The sequence below is a fragment of the Sapajus apella genome, unplaced genomic scaffold, assembly GCF_009761245.1.
Source record: "Sapajus apella isolate SASKATOON/1434 unplaced genomic scaffold, GSC_monkey_1.0 scaffold46, whole genome shotgun sequence".
NCBI classification, from domain to species: domain Eukaryota; kingdom Metazoa; phylum Chordata; class Mammalia; order Primates; family Cebidae; genus Sapajus; species Sapajus apella.
In genome coordinates this window covers 2,386,932-2,392,931 of record NW_022436986.1, presented here as the reverse complement: position 1 = coordinate 2,392,931, position 6,000 = coordinate 2,386,932, and the positions used below count along the sequence as shown (strand labels likewise).

At 44.6% G+C, this 6,000-nt stretch overlaps 1 long non-coding RNA gene across 2 annotated transcripts in view; it reads right to left on the bottom strand.

The window, feature by feature from the left end:
• LOC116524701 overlaps positions 1 to 6,000 on the bottom strand; it is a 35,034-nt gene that overhangs the window by 16,324 nt on the left and 12,710 nt on the right. The window contains exon 4 of one of the 2 annotated variants that reach the window (XR_004257447.1): positions 5,103 to 5,113. The exons of the other annotated variant lie outside the window; for it this stretch is intronic. This is a non-coding gene — a long non-coding RNA (uncharacterized LOC116524701). Of the gene's footprint in view, positions 1 to 5,102; positions 5,114 to 6,000 lie in introns of those variants that run through there. 2 annotated transcript variants of the gene reach the window in all.

Below are 6,000 nucleotides of genomic sequence, written 5' to 3'. Positions count from 1 at the left end.
TTCAGGCAATTCTCCTGCCTCAGCCTCCTGAGTAGCTGGGACTACAGACACGCGCCACCATGCCCAGCTGATTTTTTGTATTTTTAGTAGAGACGGGGTTTCACCATGTTGACCAGGATGGTCTTGATCTCTTGACCTTGTGATCCACCCATCTCGGCCTCCCAAAGTGCTGGGATTACAGGCTTGAGCCACCGCGCCCGGCCTGCCTGGCTAACTTTTGTATTTTTAGTAGAGATGCGGTTTCACCATGTTGGCTAGGCTGGTCTAGGACTCCTGATCTCAATCTCAGGTGATCCACCCACCTCAGCCTCCCAAAGTGCTGGGATTACAGGCATGAGCAACCTCACCTGGCCTGCATTTCTTTTTGAAAATATTTTTGAGGTCTATTTCACATGCATATCATTATTATTATTACTTTTTTTTTTTTTTTAAGACAAAGTCTCACTCTTGTAGCCCAGGCTTTAGTGCAGTGGCATGATCTTGGCTCACTGCAACCTCTGCCTCCCAGGTTCAAGCAATTCTCCTGCCTCAGCCTCCTGAGTAACTGAGATTACAGGTGCGCGCCACCATGCCTGGCTAGTTTTTGTATTTTTAGTAGAGATGGGTTTCACCATGTTGGCCATCCTGGTCTTAAACTCCTGACCTCAGGTGATCCACCCACCTCAGCCTTCCAAAGTGCTGGGATTACAGGTGTGAGCCACCGTATCTGCCTATTTTTTTTTCTTTTTTCTTTTTTTTAAAATATATTATTATTTTTTTTATAGACGGGGTTTCATCATGTTGGTCAGGCTGGTCTTGAACTCCCAACCTCAGGTGTTCCGCCTGCCTCAGCCTCCAAAGTGCTTGGATTACAGGTGTGAGCCACCACGCCCAGCCTTATTCTTTTTTTAAAAGACAGAATTTTGTCCATGGCCTAGGCAGTAGTGCAGTTGCAAAATCATAGCTTACTGTAACCTTGAACTCCTGGGCTCAAGCAGTCCTCCTACCTCAGCATCCTGAGTAGCTGGGACTACAGGCATATACCACCACCACCTAACTTTTAAATTTTCTGTAGAGACTAGGTCTTGCTAGGTTGCCCACTCTAGTCTTGAACTCCTGGCCTCAACTGATTCCCCCTACTTCAGCCTCCCAAAGCGCTGGGATTACAGGCAGGAGCCACAGAGCCCTGCCCCATTAATCATTTAAAAGTGTAAAATTCAGCAGCATTTAGTGTATTCACAATGTTGTATTCAGTTGGTGCAAAAGTAACCACAGTTTTTGCCATTAAAAGTAATTATTTTGCGCCAACCGAATACAACCACAGCCACCTCTCTCTAGTTTCAAAACTTTTTCATCAACCCCCGAAGAATATTCTATATGCTTTAAGTAATAACTCCCCATCTCCCCTTCCTCATTCTCTGGCAACCACAAATCTGCTTTCTGTCTGGAGGGATTTGCCTATTCAAGGTATATCATGTACAAGGAATCATACAATATGTAAATTTTTGTGTATATATGCTGCAAGGCAAGCACATTATATAACTTTTTATGTCTGGCTTCTTTCACGTAACACAAAAATGTTTGAGGTTCATCCAAGTTGTAGCGTATATCAGTACTTCATTCTTTTTCTGGGGGCAAGGTGGCAGGGGACAGGGTCTCACTCTGTCACCCAGGCCGGAGTGCAGGGGCATCATCTCAGCTCACTGCAACCTCCGCCTCCCTGGTTCAAGTGATTCTCCTTCCTTAGTCTCCTGAGTAGCTGGGATCACAAGCTTGTGCCACCATGCCTGGCTAAGTTTTGTATTTTTAGTAGAGACAGGGTTTCACCATGTTGGCCAGGCTGGTCTTGAACTCCTGGCCACAGATGATCCAGCCGCCTGGGCTTCCCAAAGTGCTGGGATTACAGGCATGAGCCACCATGCCTGGCCTCACTACCCATTTTTAAATTGTTTGTATTTTTGTTTCTAATTGTAAGCATTCTTTATATATTCTGGATACTAAACCCTTATGAGATATGATTTATAAATATGTCCTCTCATTCTGTAGGTTGCCTTTTCACTTTATTGATAATATCCTTTGATTTGCAAAAGTTTTCATTTTTGTGAAATCTAATTGATCTATTTTTTCTTTTGTTGCTTGTGCTTTGGTGTTAAGAGTCCATTGCCAAATCCAAACTCATAAAGATGTACCCCATGTTTTCTTCTAATAGTTTTATACTTTTAGCTCTTGTACTTAGATCACTGATTCATTTCGAGTTACTCTTTGTATGTGGAGTGAGGTAGGGGTCCACTTTCATTCTTTTGCATGTAGTTTTCCAGTTCTCCCAGCACCATTTTGAAGAGACTGTTTCTCCCCCCATTGAATGGTCTTGGCATGCTTATAGAAAATCAGTTGACCATACGTGTTTGGGTTCATTTCTGGACTCTCAGCTCTATTCCGTTGGTCTATATGTCTATCCTTATGATGATATCACACTGCTTTGATTACTGTAGTTTTATAGTAAACCCCATCTCTACTAAAATACAAAAAATTAGCCAGGTGTGGTGGTGTGCACCTGTAGTCCCAGCTACTCAGGAGGCTGAGGCAGGAGAATTGCTTGAACCCGAAAGGCAGGGGTTGCAGTGAGCCAAGATCATGCCACTGCACTCCAGCTTGGGAACAGAGCTGAAACTTTCCTCAATTACTCATTTAGAATGTACACCTCTATCCTGCGAGGACTCTAATTCAAAAATTAACACCAAGTAAATGGGCACATCTCCCTGGACTGAAGTCAGCTTGCAGCAATTCAGCAAGACTCCAGCGTGACTGAGGTTTTAACAATCACCTTACAATCTTTTCTTTTGAGCATATGTAAGTCTGTGACCAGGTATGGGGTAGGAGTAGTTTGGTGAGAACAAGGAAGAGAACTTGCTGCTTTTTGTGTCAGTGATGCCAGGTACCTCAGAGATGCAACTTGCATAAACCATAAAACTTCATATCCCAGTTAGGTGTGCTGAATCGATGATTTGGAACTGCAACTTCTTCAAATGGGAAGAAATGTATTTCCTCCATCTTTGCTTCTGATTCTGCTCATCATCCATTGTCAGTATCCCAGATTAGACTCTGATAAGGACATGCTGGCTGCTTGAACTTTGGAGCTTAATGCTGCCAAATGTTTGAGCCCAGCCCAAATTTTGGTTCACAACTGTCTACCCCAAGGCCTGATGGAACCCACCTCGTTTGGCCCAAAAAAACTCACATGCTGGTAACATTTATGTACTGTATTCATTTCCTAGGGCTGCCACAACAAATTACCACAAAGTGGGGTGACTTAAAACAGCAGGAATTTCTTTTCTCACAGTTGTGGATGCTAGAAGTCCAAGATTAAGATGTTGGCAGGTCTATGCTCTCTTTGATGGCTTTAGGGAAGAGCTCTTCCCTGCCTCTTCCTGGCTTTTGAAGGTTCTTGGCAATCTTTGGCTTGTAGATGCATCACTCTAACCTCTGCCTTTGTCATCATATGACTAAATCTTCTCCCTGTGTGTCTCCTTCTTCTTTCTATAAGGCCATCGGTCACACTGAGTTAAGAAACCATTACGTCTTAACTGATATCTCCAATGACCCTACTTCCAAATAAGGTCATATTCTGGTGGGTTTTTTTTTCCTTTGTGTGTGTGTGTGTGTGTGTGTGTGAGAGAGAGAGAGAGAGAGAGAGACAGCGTCTCGCTCTGCCACCGAGTGTGCAGTGCGGTGGTGCGATCTCGGCTCACTGCAATCTCTGCCTCCAGGGTTCAAGTGATTCTTGTGCCTCAGTCTCCAGAATAACTGGGATTACAGGTTCATGCCACCATGCCTGGCTAATTTTTTGTATATTTAGTAGAGCCAGGGTTTTGCCATGTTGCCCAGGCTTGTCTCCAACTCCTGAGCTCAGGGAATCTTGTCTCCAACTGCCTGGGCCTCCCAAGGTGCTAGAATTACAGGCATGAGCCACCACAACCAGCCAAATAAGATCACCTTCTGAAATACTAGGGTTTAGGACTTCAACATATCATTTGGGGTGACCCAGTTCAACCCATAACAATATATAGTTATCATTTGTAAGGTCTCGCTTCTCCCTCTCTGACTCATTCCAGTACTAGAAGAGAAAATCCAACTAAAAATGAAACATTACAGCCTTTTTTTTTTTTCAACACATATAAGTATTTTTTTTTGGAAACAGAGTTTTGCTCTTGTTGCCCAGGCTGGAGTGCAATGGCGCGATCTCAGCTCACTGCAACCCCTGCCTTCTGAGTTCAAACAATTCTTCTGCTGCAGCCTCCCAAGTAGCTGGGATTACAGGCATGCACCACCATGCCTGGCTTATTTTGTATTTTTAGTAGAGACAGGGTTTCTCCATGTTGGTCCAGCTGATCTCAAACTCCCAACCTCAGATGATCCACCTGCCTCGGCCTCCCAAAGTACTGCAACTACAGGCATGAGCCAACCCTCCCAGCAAACTTTACATTTTATTGAAGCAAAGCAACAGGTGAGCAGAAAAATCAAGAGCCCTCAACTGAAAATCAAAGGACAGGATTATAGTGCCAGGTATGACATAATTTTCCTGTGTGAACTTTCAAGCCCCTTTATCTCTGTTCACTTTAGTTCCTTCATCTGTAAAATGAGGAAACAGACTTTTTTTTTTTTTTTTTTTGAGACGGAGTTTCGCTCTTGTTACCCAGGCTGGAGTGCAATGGCGCGATCTCGGCTCACCGCAACCTCCGCCTCCTGGGTTCAGGCAATTCTCCTGCCTCAGCCTCCTGAGTAGCTGGGATTACAGGCACGCACCACCATGCCCAGCTAATTTTTTTTTGTATTTTTAGTAGAGACGGGGTTTCACCACGTTGACCAGGATGGTCTCGATCTCTTGACCTCGTGATCCACCCGCCTCGGCCTCCCAAAGTGCTGGGATTACAGGCTTGAGCCACCGCACCCGGCCTTCGAGGAAACAGACTTAATAATTGCCAAGGCAGGTCCTGTTAAGCTCCCCAATTCTAAGATTCATCGAAGTATGCATCTATCGCTAATAAATCTTCTGCAAAAGATACTGTGGGCCTGTTTAAACTGTTTCTTCAGACTGCTTATGCTTAAGGTCTCTCTTGGTCCATTTCCAATTACTCTCCTGTTATGTTTGCAATAGTTTGGCTTATTTGAAAACATCTGGAGGATTCACTAGCCTTAATTCCAAGGGTGAAATATAAAGGCTTCATTTAAAGCTCCATAACTGAACCCAGATATTTCTCCTAATGCTATTAAATCTTCTCATCTAAACTTGATTTCAAAAATATTGTGTGGTTTCCTCTCAAGGAGACTCAGAAGCATGCACTGAGCTAAGAGGGGAAAGGAGGAGAATGGGAAGATTTAGGATCGTGACGTATAAGCTTCCTTATTATCCCACCTGTGGAATTGGCTTGCAAACCTCCTCCCTGACTTGTCTGTAGCACTGACTCCTCCAGGGGAGGTGCTCTGTCTTATTAATCTCTGAGTGCACACAAGCACATGCATTTGCCCCCAAAATAGCCTGTGGCCCAGCCAGTATTGCAGGGGAAAAGGCAGGGAGAAAGGCAGAGAGGCCATTCATAAGAGAAGTTTCATCACTGCTCTATTTTCACCCCCAACCTCCTCCTCTCATCCCCTAAACTCAGGTCCTCTGATCCAGGGATTGATTCTCTCTCTCTCTCTCTCTTTTTTTTTTTCTTTTGAGATGGAGTCTCCCTCTGTCACCCAGGCTGGAGTGCAGTGGCATGATCTCAGCTCACTCCACCTCCCAGATTCAAGCAATTCTCCTGCCTTAGCCTCCTGAGTAGCTGGGACTACAGGCCGGCTCCACCACGCCTGGCTAATTTTGCATTTTTAGTAGAGACAAGGTTTCGCGATGTTGGCCAGGCTGGTCCCGAACTCCTGACTTCAACTCATCTGCCTGCCTCAGCCTTCCAAAGTGCTGGGATTACAGCTGTAAGCCACTGTGCCCAGCCTGATTCTCCTTTTTAAAAAATTGTGGTAAAA